The sequence below is a fragment of the Nyctibius grandis genome, chromosome 13 (genome assembly GCF_013368605.1).
Source record: "Nyctibius grandis isolate bNycGra1 chromosome 13, bNycGra1.pri, whole genome shotgun sequence".
NCBI lineage: Eukaryota > Metazoa > Chordata > Aves > Nyctibiiformes > Nyctibiidae > Nyctibius > Nyctibius grandis.
Genome location: NC_090670.1, coordinates 8,624,091 through 8,649,509, shown reverse-complemented (window position 1 = coordinate 8,649,509; position 25,419 = coordinate 8,624,091). Strand labels below are relative to the sequence as shown.

General features: G+C 49.6%; 1 protein-coding gene across 3 annotated transcripts in view; it reads right to left on the bottom strand.

Annotated features, from left to right (window-relative positions):
• Nucleotides 1–19,344, bottom strand: part of MBNL3 (muscleblind like splicing regulator 3) — a 96,541-nt gene extending 77,197 nt beyond the window's left edge. Inside the window, exon 1 of one of the 3 annotated variants that reach the window (XM_068412088.1) lies at nt 19,268–19,344. The gene's annotated coding sequence lies outside the window, so the exon portion shown is untranslated. Of the gene's footprint in view, nt 1–19,017; nt 19,099–19,267 lie in introns of those variants that run through there. The other 2 variants (XM_068412091.1, XM_068412087.1) reach the window with 2 other exon arrangements.
• Between the last annotated feature and the right edge of the window lie 6,075 nt (nt 19,345–25,419).

The following is a 25,419-nucleotide window of genomic DNA, read 5'->3' as shown; positions in this document are numbered from 1 at the left end:
TTGGTAATTAATATTTTTAACTCTTAGCAAGTCTTTGGTATGGCAGCACTTCCTGGTGGGGTGGGTTTTAACATGCTGTCCTCAGTCCTCCGGAAGGCTGACTTGCCAACAAGAGGACCTCAGGTGTAGATGTATGTGCACATGGATGGACCAAGGTCTCAGAAGTGCTATCAGACTACAAGGGACCTATGAGGACAAAACGGTCTCATCTCCATCCAGGCAGATACTCACCACTGCAGCATGGATTTTGCAGTTTTCCCATTCTTCTCTTTTTAGCAACTCTGGTTTCAGTTGCTAGTTCGGTACCTCTCCCATGCTCCACACCATTTCTGCCCAGCCGAGGGCTCTGACTGCAGACAGGAGGGCTCTTTTTGTCTGGATCTTTGTTCTTTCAACATCATCTAACTATCACTCCCTTAGCACCTGATTTAATATTTCAGCCCCTTTAATTACACACACTGGAGATTTTATCGGAAATCTGATTATTGTTTGAAAGTCTGAGCATTTCATCCCAGCCTCAGAATTGATCTATCGACTGCTTTTAAATCTCCCATTTTAATTTAACATTTAACACTTTATACCCGCATTAATTACATTTCCCATGATCAATATCAACAAACACCATCTCTGGCCCTCTCCTGATAGAGACGCCTTGGAGACCTTTATCTGCCAAAACTCTCAAGATAGCTTTGCTCTTGAACATGGGCGTTTACGGGGCTAATCTCTCCAGTGGGAGAGGAAGAGAAAGAAAAACCCATGAAAAACAGTGGTACTGAGTAAGTAGCAAGGTTTAGTAAGCAACACCACCGACAGAGATGCGCAGGTGCGGACCTGGCCCCAGCGGTGGCACGGGGACTGGCCTGGCCCCAGGACGTGCAGAGTAGAGACTTCAGCCAGCTTGGCATCCATCTGTCCCACCCCCGTCTCGGCCGGAGGGGGACCGGGCTCTGATGCAGGGAGCCACTGTGCACAGGCTCCATCGTAACTCCTGCCCACGCTGAGCAGCGGGTGACCTGGGCTTGGCCTGTCCAAGAGCCGCACACAAATACCAGGGCACGGGAAATGCTGATGGGTCCATCAGGGAAAGCAAAGCTTTACCGGCTCAGTGTCTCCCGGCATTTAACACACACCATGCTTGCGCCAGCCTGCAGGTCGAGGTCCCTCTGCTTGCCTCACCACAGCACAACATGGAGAGCAAAGCACTTCCCACAGCACTTCTCTGGTCCCTGAGTGAAGCAGATCTCTTGTTAGCAGACACAAACTGCACAGACTAATTCAGGAAGACATCCATCGCGCTGCCTTTATATCCAGCCACTGCCAGCTCTCAAAGGTAGCTGCTATAAGGCACTGGAAGGGTCCAGCTTCACCAGGAGGACAGTACCAGATTTCCTTCTCCAGACCACTGGAAGCAGAAGTGGAAGTGCTTGAGGGGGGTCAGCCGCTCCTCTTACCCTGTCTGCAATGCATTTGTGTTTCTGTGTTGCAACTAGAGATGGAAGAAGATAGCGTCCCCAGTGCTGCAGAAAACAGGAATATTTGTCCCTGAATAATTTCTCTAGGATATTAAGCACAAGTCATTCTTATGCAAAGGCTGCCCTGTACAGCTGCCAAGGTCACTAAGACCTTGCTTTATTTGCTGCATAAGGGCTGGCTGCACAAGTTTTACCTTGAATATATTTTTTCCGTGTGTTCTCTTGTCTTAGATTTCCCTGCTGCTAGTGCCTATGCATCTTACTGTCTGTTCAGTAGGTCACACTACCTTCTCTGGCTGTTGGTAGTTACTACCCAATATCCAGTCCTCCAGAACAGTCAAAATTCCAGCAAACCGATTCTTACAGTATGTTTAATTCAAAAGACACCAAAGACAATATTGAATAACAATTTTCAAGGAAAACATGCTCCACAGCTTTTGCTAACAACTTCAATATGTTTCTATTTTCAGGGGGTCTTGACCCACTATCCACTCACACAGCCACCACCACTGTTCACATTCTAGTATCTATCAAATATCTAGTACCAATATACACATGATTTTTTGTGCAAGGACTGCACTCAACCAAATGGCACTGCCTGCACACACAAGCTCCGGATTACAATACCAGTGATTTCAGGAAACAGCCAAGTACTGAACAGCCTGGATCTAAATAGATGCCAGGGCCTGAAAATAAGGCCCTGTGCTTTTTTAAACTGCAGACACATTCTTACAGACTACAACCAACGGTTATACCTAGACTAAGGACTGTCCCTCTCCCCAGTTTACTAAATCCTGTGACATTGCAGGGGCAACCGTCAAATTTAGATATTTGCACAAGGAAGAAAAATAGTATTTTCAAACTGTAGAACATCATGATACTGCTAAGGACGCAAATGTCAAGAAATTTTAATCCAAGCAGTCCCTTGTAGGAAAACTTCACAACAGCCTGCCCCGCTCAGGAAGCATGCTGCCCTGCCCCAGCCTCTAAACCCAAATCAATGGAGAGATGGCAAGAAAAATGTCCAACATCTCCCCTGATCTGCCAGGAGCAGTGCAGCAGAGTCCCCCAGTGACAGCAGTTCTTCTTTCTTGCTGGTTTATTTCAAGCTACACCTCACCATACCTGATCTACCACAGCAGCATTTGGTGATGAGCTCTTGCTTATCAGTGTCTGATGCAAACAAGCTTCCCGCCAGCAAGGAGATCTGGTCTAGTGGGAACAGCAAGCCAGGACTCCAGAGGAGGGCTCACACATCCTTCTTCCAGCCCAGCAACCAAGCCGTCCCACTTTGCCCCTCTGACACTGCTTGAACCTGGTTCACAAGTCACGGTCAATAACACTAATGTCACATCGCCCTGAGTATCTGCCCTGAGGGCTACAAGCTCCTCAGGGTAGAAGCCCTCTCCCCCTTTCTTCTGCAGCAGACTCTGACCTCGGTAGGGCCCCGCAGCTATTGCCATAACACACCCATCATTCAAGCTTAGAACACGTACTGGTGCCAGAAGTCTCAACTGGAGAACAGCAGCATTGCAGTGGGGCTGCGCAGAGGGGTTAAGAAGCACTGCTGAAAAGGGATGCAAACAAGGACTTCGGGCTCTGAGCAAGCACTCTGCCATACATGCAGCTCAAAAGATCCACATCACTTGTGAGCAAGAACTGTCTGGCGGCCTGTACTGCCTTTGTTAACTGAGAATGGCTGCATGATCGAGTGGGCTAATTAACTGCATTTTACTTTGGGGGCCCCAGGCTTAAATCCTGGCTCTTGTCACAGCTGAGAATGAATTTAGGGACTACAATGAGAGCTGAGATCATTTCTTTTCCACAAAATCATCAAATAATTGCCAGTCTCCTGACAGAGAGACCCAGAACTCTATGCAAGGACACCAGTGCTTATGCTGTTATTTCCTCAAGTATAAAAGTTACTAATGGATTGATGTGAGCGGTCATCACAGCTATCGGCGCTGCTCAGCCGGAATGAGCACCCGAATGAAGAACCTCGCCATGCAACATGGGGTGTGCTTCATGATGAGGTGCCATGCAGACTGCATGTCCTACAGGGAGGGAAGACGTGCCTGACAGGATATAAATTCAAATTTTCATATGGATTCATATATCCCTTAAATTTAGAGGGCAAAGCACAGCCCTGGTGTAACTCTAGTTACTACACTGAAAAACCACCAGGGCTGGTCGCGGTCCAAGGGAGCTGAGGGTAATTTCCCCACTTCCTCACGGCTGAAGGCCACCCAGCAGAGCCAGCAGGGAAGTGAGTACTTTTCCCAGAAAGTAATTCTCTATTCTTATCTTGCTAAGAAAGTTTGTCATTTAGAAACTAAAACTCCTGCTTCAGGGAGAAGCCCAGCACCCTTTTCCTTTCAGATTTTTACCACTTCAGTTTTCATCTAATCAAATAAGACATTTTGCCACTGAACGGAATCATCGTGGAAAAAACAGAACAGCAGACCAGCCCCTGAAGATCTCCAAGCAAGAAGTACAGATAAATTGCATCCCTGACTGGCAGCAGCATGCTCCTTCATACTACTGTTTGCAGTGTCACCTCACCGCTCTGTGCCTCAGGTCGCCCATCCCAAATGATGGGGATCCTCAGTGTCACAGCACTTCTGAGAGCAACGTGCTCAATGTGTAAGTTAAGCAGCAGCTAGTGATCGTGAACCAGAGTTTTGGACACAATATGCTGCTCTACTAAAGCACAGGGGTAATTGCTTCTGAAGTGTCATCATCTTCCTCTTTCCTCCTCTCTCAGCAGAGAGTCTCCAGCATCGTCAGCTACCAGCACAACTGAAGGCAGACAGGAAGATGCAACAGAGGTCAAAAGGAGCACAGAAACGTTTTCTGAAGCAGCCTCTGGCACATAACGCTCAGCAACACAGCACGGCTCAGCGATGCAGCACCTTTCATCTGCACCAAGCCAGCGACCTGGACAATTAACCCTGTAACGCAACAAAGTGAGGGGTGGGTGTTGTCTTCACTATAGGGTTTTACAACAAGCCAAACACTTGTGTGGAAGGCTTCCCTTGAACAACAGAAGAGGAAAGCTTAAGTCAGACTTCTATCCAAAAAGTCAGACTCGTGGGGAAGGGATCGGTCAGAAGACACCCATGAACGGGGGAAGAAGGGAGCAGCAGCCACAGTGCTCTGGGGGCTGATGAAGAATGCAGGGGCCATGCTCTCCCTGCTCCCAGGCTGGCTGAGATTCCCAAGGCCAAACCAAATTCTGCAAGTAAGGGCCATGCGTCTCCCCCTGCCGTTATCTTTAAATCCTCTTTATTCCATGGAGCTATTCTCCACCCTCCTTCCCTTTTAATCAAGGCTTGACCTACAGATGTCAGCCTCATTTCGGCTAAGTCAACACAACTGCCACATCTAGGATGCTGCTACAGGAAAAACCTTACTTACACTCTTGGCCAGATTCCAGAATCTACTTCTTGGTCTAAACCTGACCTCATTCCTCTTCTGCAAGCTTAATCCTTTACCTTAAGGGCACAGAAAACACACAGGGACTCCAACATGGGCCTGTCTACAGCCAGTCTCCCCTTCAGCCTGCAGAGCCAGGAGACTCTTTTGATCATGCTGCACAAACACTAGTGATTATTGACAGGAGGCTCCCTCAGAACTGCATGTTCTTCAAAAACACACATACATTCAAGAGTCAAAAAGCAAACATGAAACACACACTTTACGTTCTGGAAGGTAAACCCCTACGCTAGAGCTCACCCAACAGGACACGAATCCTCAATCAACAGTCCCTGAAATTTCCTCAGATGCAGCCCTAGCCTTGCACTAAAACCACAGCCAAGTTGATACATCCAGCTTCATCTAAAGGTTAGAATAGAAGAGTTTGGGTTGGAAGGGACCTTAAAAATCATCTAGTTCCAAGCCCCCTGCAATGGGCAGGGACACCTTCCACTAGATCAGGTTGCTCAAAGCCCCATCCAACCTGGCCTTGAGCACTTATTCATCCTTCAGCAGAAACACAAGACATCAATACAGGACACTAATTGAAGACAAAGGACTTCAACCAGCATCACGACACTCTCCAACAGTACTTTACCAGGCACAGCCCAGTGACTTCCTGCAACACTACGGTCAAAGTTAGAGCCAGCTTATGGCTCTTCCAGTACATCACACCTGGCCTGTTCCTTGCTGCCCCCACCCTGCATGGCCAACATGCAGCAGTCACAGGCTGGAGATGGATGGACAACAGCTTGCCTTGTCTTGCCCAAACACATCATATAAACAGGGTATCAAGACTGAGCAGGATCTGGCTCATGCATTCCGCCTCGTGACCCAAAAAACTCAACCCCAGTCACATATCAATAGCAGCAGTGGAAATATCAACTCGCGAATGAGATATTAGCAACTAATCTGTTATCAGCTTATTCCAAGAAGACAGCTAGTTGTGAATTCAACCTTCAGGCAACAACACAGGCATTTCTTGGCTCTCAAAGACATTTGCACGGTGTTTTCTGTGTTTGTGGGGGATGTTCAAAACTCCAGTTATCTGTATCTGACAAATGCTGAACAAATACTCTCCTGGTTCACAGGAGCTGTAAAAACAAAACCCCGCTGAGGCTAGGAGGAGCCTCCGGATCAAATTCTCTGAGCTCCAAAACAGTCCTTGAATGTGTCCTGCAAGAAATCCTCCATACAGACATACCTTTCATATCACAGGAGGAGGAGGGGAGGGAGAGGAAAAGAGACTAAAAACAAGATTAATAACAGCCAGATCCTCAGGTAACAGAAAAATCAGAGATGCTCCCTCAGTTCACACTACCATGGATTTGAGCCAAAGGTGCTTTTAAAGTCCTTTTATGAAATATTTTAATCTGCCTTTCTATCTGCTATGAGTGCAAGGTAGGCAGTGCTTTTCAGAGAAATTATTTATTCAGTTTTACAGTGACTAACCTGTATTTCCAGACTGCTTCAAAGGAAAACTGAAGCATTCCTTTACAAAAGGCAAGGAGCATTAGGCTTCTTCCCCCCCTTGTTCTTCCTCTTCTTTTTTCTTCCACCCCTCAGCTGAAACATCTCTACTCTCATCTAATAAATAAACAAACTACGTATCTTTCCACCCCAAAAATGCTCTTCCCTTCACCTCCATGCCAAAAATGTGCTGACAATTTTTTCAGGGTTTTTTGCTGAAGCCATCCAAAGTGGAATAAATTCCTTTTTTTTTAAATTTTAAATTGATTTTTCAGTTTAGCCATCTACTTGAAAAAACAGCTAGCCTTACATTGCTGGCTGCAGTCTTACAACCTGGAATAAACCCAACATGAAGCTGAAAGCGTGGGATTACCACTGGCTTGGCATTAGTGGGGCACCCTACGAAAAACATCTACCATCAAAAGCAAATTACAGGGTCAGGGAAAGTAGCCACTGTTCCATGAACTGCCTCAATGTTACTTCCCAGATTGAAGAACAGAAAGTAGCAGCACAAACCTTAAATTAAATACAACTAAGGCTCTAATCCAACTCCATCAAATTAAGGATCAGTTCCAGAAGGCAAGGACTCACCGGGATGCACTTCTGGCACCCAGAGGAGGTGTCCTGGGGACGGGGAGCTCAGGCAGCACACACCTACCTTCATCGAGGCGCCTACTACGTGCCTGCCGCAGGGGAAGCAATGTCACACACAGCGGGTCCCGTTTAAGGCAAGGTTTAGGGCCCTTACAGCTACATTTCATCACGAGCAAGCTCTAATTCTGGAAGGCAGAGGGCAGATGTGCATTTTCCTGCATGGAGATGCCCTCTACTCAACCCAGCCTAAGACCTTCACTTAGGCAAGGCTGTGATTAGGGGATTCAGGTCATGAGCAAGCAGATCTCACACTTTAATTCTCTGTCTCGTTTCGGTTGCCTGAATCTCCAGGATGAGCAACATCACATTCTTGCAGAAACCTAAGCAAACTTGCATGCACCAGCTCCCTCCCTCAGAACAGAGAGGCGCATGAAGTCGATTGTGATAACCTCCCACCCACAGGTGCCGGATGCTGTTGCAGTGCCTTGCCGCTCTCTCCCCACATTAAAGGCTCAAACAACAATCCTAAGGCCAGTCTCACCTCTTTGTCTCCTTACTGCATCAAGTACATCAACGCTGTTGCATTTGTATCTCCCCTCCAGTACTCCTCCCAGAAAGATGTACAACGAAAAATACAGCAGCCTGCACCCTCTCTCGCTCTCCCAGCTAGCAGGCTTCCTCCCAAGACCACCCTGCTGAGGACCACTTTGGCAACACACGGGTTTAAGACCATCCTAAAAAAATCCATGCACCCAATATCAGACCGAAGCCCTAGTTCCATCCTACCGTAAGCATCACGCAGGATCAGACCCTCGCTAAGTGATCTGGGACTGCAGTAACACACTTCTAGCACTACTATTTAGTTGTGGCAGCTTTCACTACCTGCAGATGCTGTCCAAAAGTACAGAAGAAAAATGTGTGCTCTTGGGGAGCTCATAGTCGAAAGGCAGAGGTCAAGCGAAACACTCTGTTCTTATTAATGCAGTTATATGGAGAGGGGGGAAAAAAAAAGTCAAGCCTGTATGCTTCTCAGAAGCAGATTATGGCTAATACTACTGACATTAAATGAATTTAAATTAATTCTTCTATCATTCAGAATATTAAGTTTTACTTTCCTCCCAGTATCGCTCCCATTTGTAGTCAGCTTCACTTTCTGCCTATCACAAAGATGTTACATTTGGACTATAATTGCCATAATGGACTTCTCCACCTCGGCAGTTTTATTGTACTAGGTGTCATAAAGAAAAAGCATTTGTAGTGTTAATTTAACAAGCATCCTATCTTCCCCCCCCCTTTTTTTTTTTAAGGTAATTGCTGCATAACCGTGCAAACAAGTTCTGCAGTCCTAATGGCTTTTTTTGCCTATCAACAGGCAAGGGGAAAGTCTCAGCAGCGCAGCAGTGTGTTACTCACAGAGCTCTGCTGGGGACAGGGAGCCGACAGCACTCTCCAGCTCGGCCATGCCACAGCATCAGTGCATGTTGCAGCCAAAGGGAACCAGCAAAAAGTGTCTGTCACTGGTGACCAAAATTCAATTTTAAATACGGGTTGCTCCTCGTGAATGTTCAGGCTCGAAGTGAAGACAGTGCTCTCTCTAGGAATTAAACATTTTTAAAGCCAGCACCGGCAAACTGAAGATGCAGCACAGTAACAGGAGCAAAGTCAGGCACACGTTTACTCTCAGGCGGAAAAACTCCTTTTGAAACTTAGAAGTTCCAGTTCAGCTGTAGGATCCCTCTCCCCAAACATCCTATTGACAAACAAGTATCTAAAAATGCTTAAAAGAAAGCCGTCAGTCAAGCAAATCACCAGCCACGTGCTCGCTGCCGAACATCATGAATGTTCCCAATAAAAGCTGCTCACGTTTGCATCCACGTTTTACTGAAAGAAAGGGAACTTCACAGCAAACAAACTGCTCGTTCCTGCCCTTCAGCCCCAAATCTGGAGTGCTTGGCTGGGCGGTGGCTGCAGCCCTGAGCTCCAGCCCTCCCCACTTGCTCTCCTGGTCTGCACATCGGGAAGGCAAGCCAACCCACCCCCAACCCTACAGAGCAGGGATCAGTCAGCAGTTACCTGAAACGTAGTTTGCGGTGAATTCCCCTTGCACGGGATCAGTCCAACTCAACTGTCTGGTCCTTCTGTTTCAAAAAGGGAGCTACTGCTGGTAAAAGGCACCTGCCTCAGCTCATGGCCTTATGCAATGGCTGTATTAACCACTATTCTTATTAATCAGTACATAACTATAATAGTTAGCATTTTATTGTATTTTAAAAAAAAAAACAGCACCTTACAAAAAGCCATCAGTGACCAGCTCAGCCCCACCTGTGCAGACACTCTCCTGCAGCCCTGGGTGTCCTCCAGCTCCAATTCCACCACCATTTCCAGCTGATCCAAGTACAGGCTGCATCAGCCAGGGCAGCTCTGCCCTCCCATAGGGCCCAGGCCTCATTCCTGCCCTCTCCCTTGGCCAGGACAAGCATTCATGAGACCAAGCACAAGGCAGAGGAACAAGGACAGCAGCAGGAAGGAAAGAGAGTGCACCTTTCAGTGCCAAAACCCATTTGAAGGGCATAAAGTGGCGCTGCCCGGGAGCTCGAGCAGCCAATGGCTCTGCCTCAGCAATGCCCGTCTCTCAAAAGGCTTCCCCAATTTCCCCAAATACACACGTTCCCCACAAGTTTGCTTCTCTCCTTGTGTGCACTGACAGCCATATACATTAGAAACACAGAGGAGGAGCTGTGTGCAGACCCTATGACAAGGACGAATCCCGCAGTATTGTGTAACCAAACACTCTTCCCATCCAGAAATCGCCAGGTACTGCATCTCCTAGGCTGGCTGAGCAGCTGGAGATGCTCCAAGACCTGGGGGAGAAACTGTTTCTCATGTAAGCTGGCATGCAAAGTGGTGTAATTGCCCAGCTAAGGGCATCTAGGACACACTCCACGGGCGGGCTGAATTTACAAATCCTGGTATCTCTAGAGGAACAAGATGGTGGCACTGTACATAAAATAAACAGATGTGTTGTTAGACACACCAGAAACTTCCCTGTACCTTATGAACGGATCTCGTGGCCTTGTCAAAAGGATAACCTTCAACCTACCATAGGAAACACAGGACACAGAATGAATTTGCCTTTCAGCAGCAGCATCCTCATTCCAACCTTGGTATCTGAGCATCTGCTACTGCATGTGTTGTATTACGACACACTCACCAGGGCTGGAAAGTCCCCAACCCAGCAGGTCTCCCCGTTCAGCAAGGCTGATATAACCTCATGCAGAATCCGCCCTGCATGCCCTCATCTCCCCAGTCTCAGAAGAAACATGGATCATAGCTACCCAACTGACTGCTCTGGAGACCCTGAAAATCATAGTGCATGGGGTCAGTCCTGGGTGACAGCCACCCAAGCCAGCTGCCCTGGGCAGACTGGTCCAAGAGGGTGCGCAGAGCAGGCAGGGGAGGAGTGGGGACAACCTGCCTGCACTTCTGAGCAAGGCGGAGGAGGCTTGTGGCATCCAGAGGCAGCAGGGGAAGTGTCACCTCACTGCAGATACGCAGGAAGGAAGGGACTCGCCACTCCTCCTGCAGGAGAGCAGCCCACTCTGGCTGGCCTCATTTACCTGACCTGTAGCATCACTTCCTCAAGCACCATATGAAAGGTGCTGCTGCTGCGTTAGCCAGACCACACCTGGGCGCCCGGGGCACAGCTGACATTAGCTCATTACCAAGGCTATGCTCAACAAATGGCACCATGGTTGTCATACTGAGAGCTTCACTGAGTCAATTAACTCAAGCCAGAGGATTCACAGGTGGTGGACTGGGTCTGGGGACAAGACAAGGACCTAAGACAGAGGCATTTGATTGTGGATCCAGTAGTCAAGTGCAAAAGCAAGGTGGAGATGCCAGTGCCAAAGCCTGGGCAGTATGTCCGAGGGCATGGAGGCACTCCACAAGACACCTCTATGACCCAGCTTCCTCAAGTCAGATACAACACCAGCATCTCGAGGCTTCAGAAAGACGAGGAGAGACCCCCTGTAATCCTATTGATGGTGCCACACTACTGTTTCTTTTTGAACCTCAAAAATAACTTTACTGAAATGTATCTGAAGATGCAACACAAGACACCTGGGCCAGCACTGCTCATTACCATTTATTTAAAAACATTCAGACTGTATTTAGAAGGATCCCACTGATACCTGCTATGGCTATAAAAAGATCTCTCCATCTTGACCTGCTCGCTTGTAGACAGGGTAGGAGATCCTACAATCGAGAGGCTTGATTAAGAGCGAACAGCACTGATGAAGAGTTTTGACCAGATTTTGGGGAGAGAAACCAGATGCCTTTTTGCTGCCCAGCCCAGCCAGGGAAGGGCTCAACCCTCTCTTCTCCAACAGTTTTGTATCTTACTATGGCCTGCGGTAACACTTTGCATGCTGTGGAGTAACCCAGCGTTCTGGAGAACAACTCCCAGCAGCAGCCCGGCAGCCAGCCATGGCTCAGAGCAGGAGATACTCTTCCGCAGGAGCCGGTTTTCCTTTAAGGGGCAGGTTTCCCCATCAGCGAGCTGGGGACATTTGACAGCTTGCCATTCCAGCCTTTAGGACTGCTTTAAGGACCGGTTCATCAACCCACATGCGTCCCTCCCAGCATTACAGCCCTGTGCAGCACAACCACCACCACCCACCGCAGTCCCAGGACCTTCCACTAAAAGATCATCAAATGCTTCACAAACATTAATGAATTAAGTCTCAGCATCCCAATTAACTCTGGCAGCATTATTCCCTTGTGACCAAGGAGTGCAGAAGCAGGCTGAGGTGTCCTCGTCTCCCCATGAGCCTGTTGAAGAGCCAGCCATGGCATCGAGACCTGCCCGCTCCCTCCCTCTGCTCACCTACAGACCTGCGAGCTATTTCAAAGGCTTTTTCCAAAATAGAAAGAAAAAAAACCAGCTTTCTGTTTTCCTTGAAAAGCAGGTCTATGCAACAAAAAAAGGTACAAATAAAAGTTTCACCATCCCAATTAAAAGTCAAAGGCAGCAATAAAAAGTCTCTGAAATATTAGAAACGTTGTGCGTGGTGTGAAATTTATTGCTGCCTTGCAGAATGAAGCCAAACATCTTAATATGGAAAAACACCGCTACTTTTGACCCAAACAGACTGGGAACAGGAAGTAAAAACAAATTACCCAGCCGCGGCCTCCCCACATTACGAGCAGCAGCAGCAGTGGAACCAGCGTTTCCTGCCCGCGCTCGCCCCGTCCATGGCCCGGGGTCTGCATGCCGTTTCCCAGGGGCCAATCCCACCTAAACCAGTCAGAGTTTGTTACCAAAGCTCTCGCAGGCAAGATCAGGCCTTTATCAAAGGGGAATCATCTGGGGAGAGCCAGGGAAACAGGGACTGCAGGAATCGCCCCAAATGCTGCACCCATTTGCAAACCGCCCAGGGCCAGGCTCCCCCGTGAGGGATTCCCCTTCTTTCGGTAGCTCGCTTGGTTTTCCCCAGCCAAATTCCTGACTCAGGACAGGCGTATTTCAGGAGTTAATTTTGGTTTTACTGCATCATCACCAGCAAACCATGAGAAATTAAGTCAAGCCTCAATTGGCCCAAAACATAATTGCATTTCTTTTAAATAATAGCTTTGCATTACTTCGGGTTTTGTCAGGTTTTTTTTTTCTTTTTTAGCTTGTGCATATTACATCCTAATTATATTTTCAAGCTTTCATTTGCAGCTGCAGGAATAACCCAGAAAGACATACAGACGAGCTAATTTTCAAATCATCACTTGAGTAAGGAGTTGGAGCTTTAAAACAAAAATGACAGGTAGACCAAGGGACCTGCAAGAAAAAAGCAGCATGCAAAACTCACAGTCCAGTATATTTTTTTGTTAAAACTGGTAACTCAATGCCAAAGACAATGGCTTTAAGACCTCAGCGTAGCAAACACTGAATATGCACACGTAATGCAACAGAAAATGCCATTTACACAAATGCTATACACTAAACAGCAGCTCAGAACCTGATATTTTGAGTAAAACTCTGCTTTCAGAAAATCTTATAAGCATCATTTTTACCAGCTCAAGTAGGTTTTTTCCTACAAGATTTTAAAAGATCACATGCCGAATGCAGAATACTTCATAAAGCAGAATAAGATTTTTGACTCGTGAATTTTTTTACAAAATAACAGCAACCAGCAAATTACAGCCAATAGTACAACACTGCCTTCGCAGCAGATTTAGGCCAGCATTACCGAAAGCAGAATTTCACCCAACAACACTTCTGGGTAATACAGACATCTGCAGAACCGAGGGGAAAAAAAGCACACAAACACGCACAACCACGCATTTTGTGCATTACCATCCAAGACACATACAAGGATGGGTATTTTGTGTCACTATTTTGCAAGAAAGTACCCTGAGCACACCCACAAGTGCAGCAACCTCCAGTCCTACCTCATATTCTTCTAAATCCATCACCTTCATGCTCCTAAATGCTGCTTTGGCAGAGGGGTTGCACTGTGAGGAAGGAAACTCCCCCCGCATGCCTGTTATCATGCTGCATGAAATCCTCCCTCTGCCTCAGCAACCTCCCAGCAAAAAAAAAAAAAGTCCAAGTTTATCACGCCAAGGCAAGAACAGTAAGTAGGAGTCCAAAAAGGCAGTCAGAAGTGCCGCCAAAAAATCGGAGCTTTCTCAAAAAAAGGCCCTCCCTTAGGAAGCGTGCCAGTCAAACCCGATCACGAGGCTGTTTGCCGAGGGTGAATAGAGTCCTTATTGACACAGCTTATGTCTGCAGCACGCAGCCCTCCGCAAGGCTTTCAAGAGCAGATCCGATTTCACACACACGTTCTCGCTGATTTTATGCATTCAGAAGCCCTCAGACATAAAATACGCAGCTCTGAAGGCCACCGGTTTTTCAGCTTGCTATCGGCCTACGTGTTTTTACAAAAAAAAAAAAAAAAAAGCAGGCGAGGAGATCCTGGCACCTTTACTGGGGCTCCAGAAGACCTCACCCTTGCTGAGCAGGGCCATATAATTTGGAGGCCAAGCCACAGATTTGCTCCATGGGAGTAATAGGAGACGAGTCACTCTCATGGTGGGTACTTGGCATCAGGACAGGAGAAAAAAACAGATATCTGCTGATACCACTTAAAATGGGGAAGGATAACATTGTTCTGGGTAGACAACCCTTCCTGGAAGATAGCATGGGAAAAGGGGAGGACACACACCTTTTAAAAGAACAACACGCCCTGCCCCAGCTTAACAGGCAAGAGGTGCCCAACTGCAAAAGCATCGCAAGCAAAGATTCAAACATATGATCTATCCAGGAGCAGCAGTTTGTGCACACACACAGAGAACTAGAGAAAACAAACTAAAAGGATCAATTTATACAGTTTCTATACTTAGGGGGCACAATGAGGACCTCCATTCCTGGAGCAGACGTGTACAAAGTCTGGGGTACCTGTGATACTGCATTAAAGGTGAACAGACAATTACAAAATGTTTTGTTACTACAAATGCTCCAGCTTAAAGACTGCATTTCAGCAAGAGAGACAAGTCTGTGCTTAAATTACCTGACAAATTAGGACCTGAGCATCGCCCTAGAGAAGGACACACGCACTGCCCAGAGGTCTGGAATACACTCATTAAAAAGAAACTCACAAAACAGTCTAATAAGCAAACCAGTGTGTTACACACAAGTAACTGGTTCTCTATCACCTAAAAGGGAACAAGTCCTGCATCAACTCACACCCATCAAATTGAAACTTCTCACTGAAATATTACATATGGCAAATGCAGCAAATCAAGCAAGCTTGAACTTCAGAGCTTTTAAGGGATTTTAAGAGCAAACACACACTGTTCAATAGACATCCTCTCCTCCTCCCCTTCCAAGATGCAATCACCCCCCAACTAAGTGTTTCTACCCTGTTTCAAAATATTTTTCTCACATTTTTCCTGCTGGATGCTCAGAGGCTGGACCTGAGTAACCCAAATGTGGGGTGCCATGTCTGTCTGTGGTGGCAGTTCCTCTTTGGCTGGATGTTTGCACTGTTTTCACAGCACAGCAACAGAGTCATAGCTCCTATGAGTCCCTTTGGAAACCGAGATCTAAGCAAACTCCACTTTTCAGTGCACAGCCTCCCTTTCAATGAGCAGCCTCGTGTTTCTAGTACTCACTTTAGTTTCCACATGTGACTTCTAGTATGTTCACAGTCAGAAAAGCCTGCTCCTATGAAGGCTGCATACTCTCTCCCAACATGTCTGAGTCACACAATGGTTTGCTCCACTGCCAAAGCCAAGCTCTCACCACGGGCACGGCATGGGTGTCCTGCTGCAGGCATCAGTCACCAAACCCTGACTGCAGATTCATCATCATCACCTGTGCCTGCATTAGCCACAAAGAAAATCTTCATTTGCTTTCAGGCTCCTGACTAAGCTACAGGCACTGGTGACTAGGAAAGCCATGGTTTGACTTGTGCATGAAGAAAGATCCATTTGCAAGACACTAGCAACGCAGTTTTGCCATCAGTTTAACTCGGCATAAGCCAGTGCTGCTAATAAAAGCAGCAGTCCAGCCTCACCCTGTCCTGCCTGTGCACCCCAGGTCCTTGTGCCAACACAACTGTTTCTGTGGCCACATGGAGAAGTGAACCAAGGAAGCAGTGATGGCTAAAACGAGCATCGCTTTCTTTCTTGTTATTCTGCAAGGTTATTCTTAATCCACAAGGATGGTGAAGAGGCTGGAGCAAAGGGCTGGAAGCAGGACCACTTTTTCCACCACAGCATCAGCTTCAAAACGGATTTGCAAGCTGTACTGCCAAACTCCCCTTGCTTTGCAGTCACAAGTTTTTAAGTCTCACTTTGAGATTCCCTTAAATGTGCAGAACAGCCTCTCAAACCTCCCTTCTGGTGGCAGCACAAGTGCCAAACTCTAAGGTCCATATATTCATCTTCCTAAGATGGGGTAAGCACAGGAGAAAACTTCTAGGTCTGTAAAAATCGAAGAATTAACATTTAAGCCTCATGCCAGCCATTCCCTAACAGAGAAGGAAGAGGCAGAGGAGGCCACCGCTGCTCATGAACTGGAACAGAGCATGAAAACCATTCTAAAATCCTCTATGTGGATGCAACACCCCAACTAGACAACTGCCCAGCATCCCTGCTCATCAGTAACCTTCCTGTGGCATGTAGGCCAGCACCAGGAGGGAGGAATGGCAGCCCAGATCCGCTCCCTCATTCTTTGTGGGGATCCCTCCTCCATGGCAATGGAAAGGATGTGGATCCCTGTCTTCTCCTGGCCTGGCCAGATGCTGCAGGAGGCTGAGCAGCACAGGGGTTACAGCACCAAGAGGCTAATTTCCTCACTGACCATCAGGTCTGCTTGTGGACCCTGCCAGTATATCCCTAACCACCTGGAAGATAGCACTGGACCTACTACACACATAAAGCTGTACACATGCTGAACCAGGTGCACACGTAAAACTCAGCCGCATCTGGGAAGGCTGACTGCACCCGAGAGCAGACTGCACCTTCTCCTGCTGTCAGCGCATCCCGTAATACCTAGAAGCTTCTGCACAGTCCATTGTCTTTCAAAGAGAAAACACTCAAACGCTGAAATAGCTCTCAAACTTTTCTGGGCCACCACTCCTTTAAAATGACTTCATTTAAATATGTACCATGTCTATATATATACCCACACGCACACACCAAGGGAAATCAGCGCCCGCAAGAAGGGCTGGTGCCCACACATCCTAACTGCGCACAGCCTCCCAGGTTTGCATGACTGTACCACCACGGCTCTGCACTACTACAACCCTACAGCGAACCAGAGCCACTCGAGAGCCCCACGAGGATCCTGCCCCACTGGCGGGAGCGCTGGAAAGACCACAGGTTACAGGCTCTCCACCACGCCACTTGCTAACACACATCTTTTTTGGGGTATAGAGGGAGGTGGGGGCAGGGAAGTCTTAAGACCAAATCACAGAGTCCTTTAAATCCTTCAGTTCTGCACAAAGCTAAACCCTTAAGTCCTGCCTTCAGGAGTTTCCCCCCGCTGCCCAGGGCTGAGATGCATGATTTGGACCTTTAATTTGTAAATAAAGCTCCAAGGAGCAGGACTGTGCCAAGTAAGGCGTTTCTCCAACCTGGAGAGCCGCACCATCACAGCCTCCACGTACTACCTTAAAAGCAAAATACCCGCAAGGAGGACCCATAGGGGGAAAACATCTCTGCAACCCCCTGGAAGCTGCTGTATGGAAACTTTAACTGCGTTACTTCTGCTTCTGCATAATCCCAGAAGAACTAGCTTAATTCACACTCATCCAACTCAGACCCTCGATAGTTTCAACACGGTATAGACTATTACCTTGCTCTAATTACAGGATCACGTTACATGTCCAACAACTGCTGCAATTTAGTCCTGCCTGATACACCCCTGGCTCATCCCACCTCTAACTCCCATACTTTTTGGCATCCTTTGAATAAAGGCAGGGATACCTAGCGACATTTCAGTATCTAGCACACACGCACCCCAAGTCCCCCAAAGGTAAAGTCATTATTTCCTTGCGGTAATGAAGGCAACGACTTTCACCAGGGCAGAACAAACTAGTTTCAGGTGAATAGCACGGACACGACACAACCGCTCACATGCTTGTCTGTGCAAACGCATTACAGGATTACTGCTAATAGCCACGGCTGCACAGTACCACGAATCCGCACATCACTCCCCGAGCCAGGTGTTGATCTCGCATGTAGACTATCTGTGCAAGAAAGGAGTTTTCAGAGAAGCAAAAGCTGCAGGATCAGGCCCCTCGGAGTTTCACTACCTCAAAAGCAGGGGACATTCCTTACAGCAGCACACGTCTTGCCTTTGAGCTCAAAACCGCATCCACAGCTCCCACTGCCATGAAAGGGAAAGGTTTATCTCCCTGCAACCGTTCGCCCACGCCTGAGCCGAATGCCAACAGGTCTCTTGCTTGCGTCTCACCTCGCCGCCGCCTCATGCTCTACAGGGGAATATTTTGTTCCCCGAGCGGACGAGCTGTCCGGCCATCGCTCCACGATGATTCAGCAAAGGGGTGGCTCCCCGTTGGAAGGCACACCTACTGCGAACTGTCATACCATGGGGCTGGGTGAAAATGGGAGAAGTTGCTCTATCTGTCATGGCTGCACTTTCCGAAATGCGTAGACCTGGCCTGGTAGGGTCGAGGAGGGCGAAGGGTGGGGGGGGGTTTCCATCAGCAGGCACATGGAAATAATTCAAGGAAATATCTCGAGGCTTTTAACTATGGTGTAAGTAAATGAGGTAAAAAAAAAAAGCCAGACACTTTCAGAGCCAGCATCAACTTCGCCAGGCTGTGTTCTTTGTTTCTAGGCAGACTCCAGTGCGGTGGCAAGAATGAACGAATGCGCATGTCTTCATAAGACTCCAAAAAAAAAAAAAAAGAGGGGAAAAAAAATATCCCCCCTGGCTCAGGCCCCTCTCCCCTTGCTGCAGCGGTACGGGAGCGCTCCGGAGAGTTCGTGCTGCTTTTTCAAAAGTGAAAGCCCGCTCCCACCCCGCTCTGAGCGGGCATTTCGCTGCGCTACGAGGCGTTCACGGGTGCGAGCGCCTGGAACACTTTGGGCTGCAAAAACTAGTTTCGGTGCCGGGTTTTTTACGTTGTTTTGTTTTTGGTTTTTTTTTTTTTTTTTTTTAAAGAACGAAACGACACCCCAGCAGTGCCCCGCGACGCGCCGGCCACCCTCCGCAGACGCTCCCGCCGCCGGCCGGCCCGCCCGCCGCCAGCAGACAAAGGAGCCGCGCCGGCACCCCTGAGCCAGCCCGCCGCCGCGCCCGGGACAACCGCCAGCCCTGCCGAGCGCCGGCCGCGGGACGAGCCGCCCCGCCGCCGCCACCGCCACAGACATGCCCGCCGCTCCCCCCCGCCCCCGCCCCGCTGCGCGCCAGACCCGGCCCCGGGCGCCCCGCGGCTCGGCGGGGGCAGCCGGAGCCCCCGGCCGGGCCCGGCCTTACCTCAGCAGCGGCGGCAGCGGCGCGAGCAGGCAGCGGGCGGCCGCACCGTGCCACGCGCGGCGGCACGGGGCGAGCCACGGGGGCCGGTTTAGCGCGGGGGCCGGCTGCGCGCCGCCATTTTAACGCCTCCCGCCCGCCCTCCGCCCCCCACCCCTCCTTCCCCGCGGCGGGCGGCCACGCGCGGCGTGGAAATGCCACTCAGCGGCGCTCCCCCCCCCCTTCCCCTCCGCCCCGCCGCCGCCGCCGTTACATTGACGCAGCGGCTCCTGGTCGCCAGGCCCGCCGTGGCGGAGCTAGCAGGGCAGCAGCAGCCGCCGCCGTCGTGGCCCCTCCGCCGCCTCCCGCCGCCGGGCGCACATGGTACGCTCCGGGGCCGCGCCGCGCCCCGCCGGCCGCGCGCGCCGCCTGGCTGCTGCCATGGCAACCGGCCGGCCGCGCCGAGCAGGCCCGGCCCGACCCGGCGCCCCCCGGGCCCAGCGCATCCGCCGCCGGAGCGGGGCGAGCGGCGGACCCCCGTGCGGCGGCGCTCCGGGGCCCCGCGGAGGCTCTCCCTATCGGTTTTGGCCCCTCCGGGATCTCGGACAGCTTGTTTCGCAGCTGCGGGGTTGCCGCTGCCGCCCGCTGCCTGCACACGCGTGACACGGGCACCCGCCGGCGTACCGGGAAGGGAGCCGGGCCCAGCACCCGCACCTCTTCCCGGCTGCAGGACACAAAGCCAGCGCCACACCCCCCCCACCGAATCCACCCTGTCCCCAAAGCCACCACCACAGCCACGTGCTGAGGGGCTGCATCCCCACTGTCCCCAAAGCCACCATCACACCTCCACCCTGTCCCCAAAGCCACCATCACATCCATCTGCTGATGGACTGCATCCCCACTGTCCCCAAAGTCACCATCACACCTTCCCACTCTGTCCCTGCTGTTCCCAAAGCCACCATCACATCTCCTCACTGTGTCCACCCTGTCCCCAAAACCACCATCACATCCCCCCACTGTGTCCCCACTGTCCCCAAAGCCACCCTCACATCCCCCCACTGAGCCCACCCTTATGCCCAAAGTCATCACTGCATCCCCTCGCTGAGGGCTTGTATCCCTTGTCCCCCAAGCAACCATCACATCCCTCCAGCTGCATCTCATCTGTCTTCAAAGCCACCATCACATCCCCTCTCTGGCTCCCGTCCGTCCCCAGACCTATTGTCACTCCTCCCCCCCCAGCGGGACTGTGTCCCTGCCAGGCTTGGCCACCCTTACCTGGGTAGTGGCACAGCTCTTCCACACTGCAGCGCTCATTTTCACTCCTGTTTTGCAACAGAAAATTGCGTACGCCAGGACAGTCGCGAGGGAAAAGAGGCGCAATGTGAAGCGGATGAGAGAGTAAATCATAAAGCCGTTGTACATGTTCTGCATACTGCAAACGAGGAGCTAATTTCCTGGCAGCCGTCTTCAGGATGCTTCAAGTCAGTCTTCGCCAATGTGGCCCTTAAAAACCTCACAGTGCTCGACTGCAAGAAACCTGACTCATTTCTGACTTTAGCATCTAATTCCCACAAATACAGATATTTTAATCATGCATTTTGTTAGGATGAGCTGAAAACAGCCAGCAACTACCAGATCACTGAAGAAAACAAAGTCAATCACATATTTCTTTTAAAAATCAGCTTTTTACGGGGTTCGACAACATTTGCTACATTTTGTTGAGCCTGAGCTCAACCAGAAGGAGAAAGATTCAGCTGAGGGCTGTTTATTGCATGGAGAGCAGCCCGCCCTGACAGCAGCGCTAACGGAAATGGCTGTAATAAAACTGCTGGTGTTCGTGGTCTGAGCAGCAAAGTGGGAGCCCTGATTTCTGCACCCTGTTCTGACAACTGCTTTCTCAGTGCCCGGGAGCAGATCGCTTTGCCTCTCTTCCTAGTTACCGCCACTGATTCATAGTTGAGATCAATTAGTTAATGTTTGCAAAGTCAGTTGAAGATGAAAAAGCATTACATACTGCTAATAAAACTATAACAATCCTACCATTAAACATTAAACACACGATGATGTGTAAAAACAAACAAACAAAAAATGACATTTATGGAAAATTCCTTTTGCTGCAAGGACAAAGGACTAGCTCCTAAAAAAGGATGAGCTCAAGCTTGCATCACAGGGCTGTGTCTCAGGGGTCTGGCTTCTGTTTAGGTCTCTGCTACCGATTTTCTGTGTGGCCATGGGCACATCACTTGGACCAGCAGTTGCTGAAGCGGCCGACGGGCTGATCCACCTGAAAGTGCCAAGTTAACCCAGAACTAGCCAAAAATCACCGGACACTTTTGGAAAATGCTGGTCCTGGTCATTTTGTGCCTTCGCTTCCCCATCTGCTTAAACAGGATGAGAATTGTAGCTGCACAGCCTGATTTTTGCAGGCAAGGTAATAAAGCAACGAGCAAACCCTGGCAACGTGGTCCTTAAAAGCCAGGAGAGCTGTGCTGCTTGCAAGACGCTCACATCACACCACGGTGAGAGGAATAAAAGTGGGCGTGTGGGACTTTCTAGGAGATGTTTTCTTGGCAAGGATTCTCGCTTTAGACGTAAAACCAGTAGCTGTGACACTGTTTGGGCTCTGAGTCTTCGTATGTAGAGTGATGCATGTCTGGTGCTCCGACCTACAGGCAAGGAGGAGGAGAGGAACCAGGAAAACCACGTTCGTCTGTACCTTTGGGCCTGCACAGGGCCACATTCATGGTGATGAGGCACCGGTGTTTCTGGCAGGGCAGAAGCCATGGGTGGGGATTCGCACAACAGAAGCTCCAGGCACAGTGATCCCAGAGAGGAGAACTCCTCTCCAAAAAGAGCAGCCCTTTGACAAGTTATCCCTCGTTTCCTCAATCAAACTGCCCTTTGCAAGGAGCATCCCTGAGCTGCAACAGCCTATTGCATCTTCCGCCTGAAATCTGATGCTACCCTGCTTTGATGGGGATCAGTTGTTGACTGAAGAAAAGCTGAATCATGAAACAGAGGTTATAAACAAGGTTATTTTTAACAAAGGAAACCAATCCCACATCATGCAGAAGTCGGAGCAAGGCACTGTCAGCAAGGGCTCACAGGTCTCACTCCTGCCCCGATACTCTCCATGTCCTGAAGCAAATTACAATCTCTCTAACCTTTAATTTACTCACTTGTAACATGGACAAAACAGCAGACTCCAGTGTCCTTTGTACAGCGAAGCTCCAGGTGTAACAGTAAAGAGGTGCTGGGAGCTGTGCAATGCCAGGGGCTGGCTTTCACTGTCACCCAGCACCTCGTAGAGCTATTTTCAGCCATGCAAAATGCTCACACAGTATTTCAACAACGTTCATAGAGGTTTTGAATGCAGAGAGAGACTACCCTGTCTGATTCCCCTCTCTCATATTTCATGGTCTTACATTTCAATTCCCACATGCAGCCCGGTAACTTCTGCTTCATTTTGCTCACTGAAAACTCAAAATATACAAGTTTTGTAGCCCAGAGTCTCCTGTTACATCCTTCAGGCACCAGAGTATTGCAGAGTGTGTTGTAGATACCCAGCCCAGGGAGAGGGAAGATGAGCCTGGTACACGTACAGCTAACTGAGCAATTTCCTGATCATGCCACTTCTTCTCTCTCTCTCACACTTAAATTCTTCTCAGAAAAGCATCTTTCATCTTCCCTAGGAAAGATGCCTTGACTCAGGGAAGCAGGGGACTGAGGCTGGGACTGGCCAGGCTTCCATGCGCTGCCCGAGGAATACGAACAACCCCACGTACAGATCCTTGCGAACCTGTCTTCCGTGCTCCGTGCCCTAGTTAACAAGTGCTTTGGGTGTGTCTCCAACTTTATATAGATAACTACTAAGGTTAATCTAGCTTTTTAAAAAATATTTTGTAAATATATATATTTTATATACACACACACATAAATTAATGAAAACTTCAGGAGACTGGAAGCTTTCCTGCCATGCTTTATTTACAACCCTGCTAGGGCTCTGTGCTGCTGGGAGGGCTTACCTTTCTCACTCAAGTTTGCTTCGAGCTAAATAGTGATTTCCACATAGAAAATATCAAATAAAAGCCAAGGCATCGATGGATTGGATCCAGAGTGGGTTCTGCTCCTGCTGTCCATTCACTGCTGCAAAGCCCTGGTCCATCTTCACCTGCCTGCTGTGGAAGCAGACACCAAACCTCCTGCTCACGCTTGGGACACACACCAGCACCTTGGCACAGGTGCCCGGGCACCTCCAGCGTGGCCGTGAGAAGTAGAACAGGACCAGACTCGCAAGCCAGTTCCCTCTTGCAGGTGCCTGCAAGGACACGTGGCCGCATGCCAGCAGATGGAATAACCATCGCCCCGTGCTAGTTATGGGGCAGGGATGCTGCAAGGCTGTGTTAATTAGTGCTTGAGATGCCTCTGTGATCTGTAGATGAAAGGTGATTTACAGCTGCAAATTATTGCTCTTCTTCATGTGAAGTCTATTATTTTCTGGTGTCCCTCATTTTGACTCACACCACGTCCTGTATTTGGCGCAGGGCAGGCTCCTCTCTCTGGGTAGCCACATAGGTGTTTTACATCTCCAGCTCGCTGCACGCTGTAGAAGCGTGAGATCTGCTCACACCATCCATTCGAGGCAGCCAAGTGCCCATGCTTGGGTGACCTGGGCTGGGATTTGCACAAAACTCCAGCACTTCAGCAGGTTGCTTAGCTGGTGGTTTTAGAAGGCTGATATTCGAGGCTGGATGCTCAGCTGGGTTGTGCACTCAACTCTCTGAACAAGCAGAGGACCAACTGGGTGAACCTTAAATCCTGCCACAGAAGGGAGAAACAGGAATATCCTGGACCTCTGTGCTTGGGGCTGCTCCAGGGAAAGGAAGGAAGCCAGAGAGGACCAGACTGGGGCCCCTCACTGTACGGCTTCTCATCTGTGTCCCAAACCTCCTGGGCAGGAACTACAAAGCAGGAGAGGTTTGTGTCTTTGGCAGGCGTCTGCAGGGAAGGGATATTGGGTGTTTTTGTGAATAGCCCATGGACAGCAGAAGGAGCAGGTAGACTCACTATCCTTCCTGCATTATGCACCACGGCACGCTCACCCCATCAGACTGCAGCAAACAAGCGATCTTTTGCTCTTTACTGCTAAATAAAACAGCAGAAATAGCACGTGGTGTAAGGTAGTTGTAATGATGGAGGAAGAAATATCCCTGATACTCTGCACTGCACAGGGCTGCCAAGCACACACATGTGGGAGGGCAGGACTGGTGGCACTGGGAGGGCATGGCTGTCCGGGCACCAGAGAAATTAGCGTCTGCAAACACCGTGATGCAGAGCAGTTCCAGCATGGAGCGGGATTTCCTTCCATTGCACTCACCGTGCAGCTCTCTAGCTGGGAAGTAAATGACCACTCACATAAACCAGCACAAGGCAGTCACAGATTTTTACAGTTGGAAGAGATCTCCTAACTCCTGTCTAGCCCACACGAGTTTTCCCCTTCTCCCCCAAGGTCCATGAGATTTTAAACTCCTTCAAGTGATAAGAATCCCAGGTAGCTTCACATACCAGTGAACAAGGAGGACCAGTGTCATCGTGGCCATCACCCTGTCCCCGTGTCTCCACCAAATGCTCCCAGCAGCTGTTTGCCTACACAGTGAGCTGGTCTGGGGCCGCCATTACCCTCCCCATAGACACAATAGTCACGCTCTAATCCCAGCTTTGGCTTGCTCCCAACAAACCCATTTGGGTCCCATTTTCACGAGCAGCGGCTGCAGCACAGAAGGGCACAAGCCACATTGCCCACGCCAGCAGCTGGGTTCCCACGCTCCCTGAAACTCAGGCTGTTGCCAACTCTCGCGTGTCCCTGCCATGTCCTTGGGGGCCAGCCATGGCAATGGCCCTGCTTGCCCTCTGCAAAGCCCTGCTGACATGCCCATGGATGCAAAATGTGAACAAATAAGTGCACAGAGCAGAAAAAAGGCTGCAGAGCTGCACCCAGGTGGCAATGTATATACATATAGAAAGATACTACTTCAGAAGCGTTTGGGCCAAGAGGACTAATGAAGGCTGCAGTCGTTCTCTGGGCCAGTGTCACCTTCACACCCGCTTGCAGATCGCCTTGTGGGGCCGTGAGACCCAGCGCTCCTCTGCATCCCATGCTGGAAGGACCTGGTGCTTCACGATGATGCTCTGACACTCCCCTGTTCCATGTTCTTGTGGTACTGTGAATCCTCTGAGGGACTAAGCAAGTTACAAGCTAATTCCTTTTCTTGCTGTTAAAGGCTGCAAGACAATCAACAATCAACAGAGTGAGCCAAACACTGCTATGGGGAGCACCAGGAGGTAACTCATTCGAGCTCCCACCCCTGCTGCGATAAGCCCCAAGGAAAACAGGAAAAGAAAGTGTGTGGAGAAGAAGATCCACCC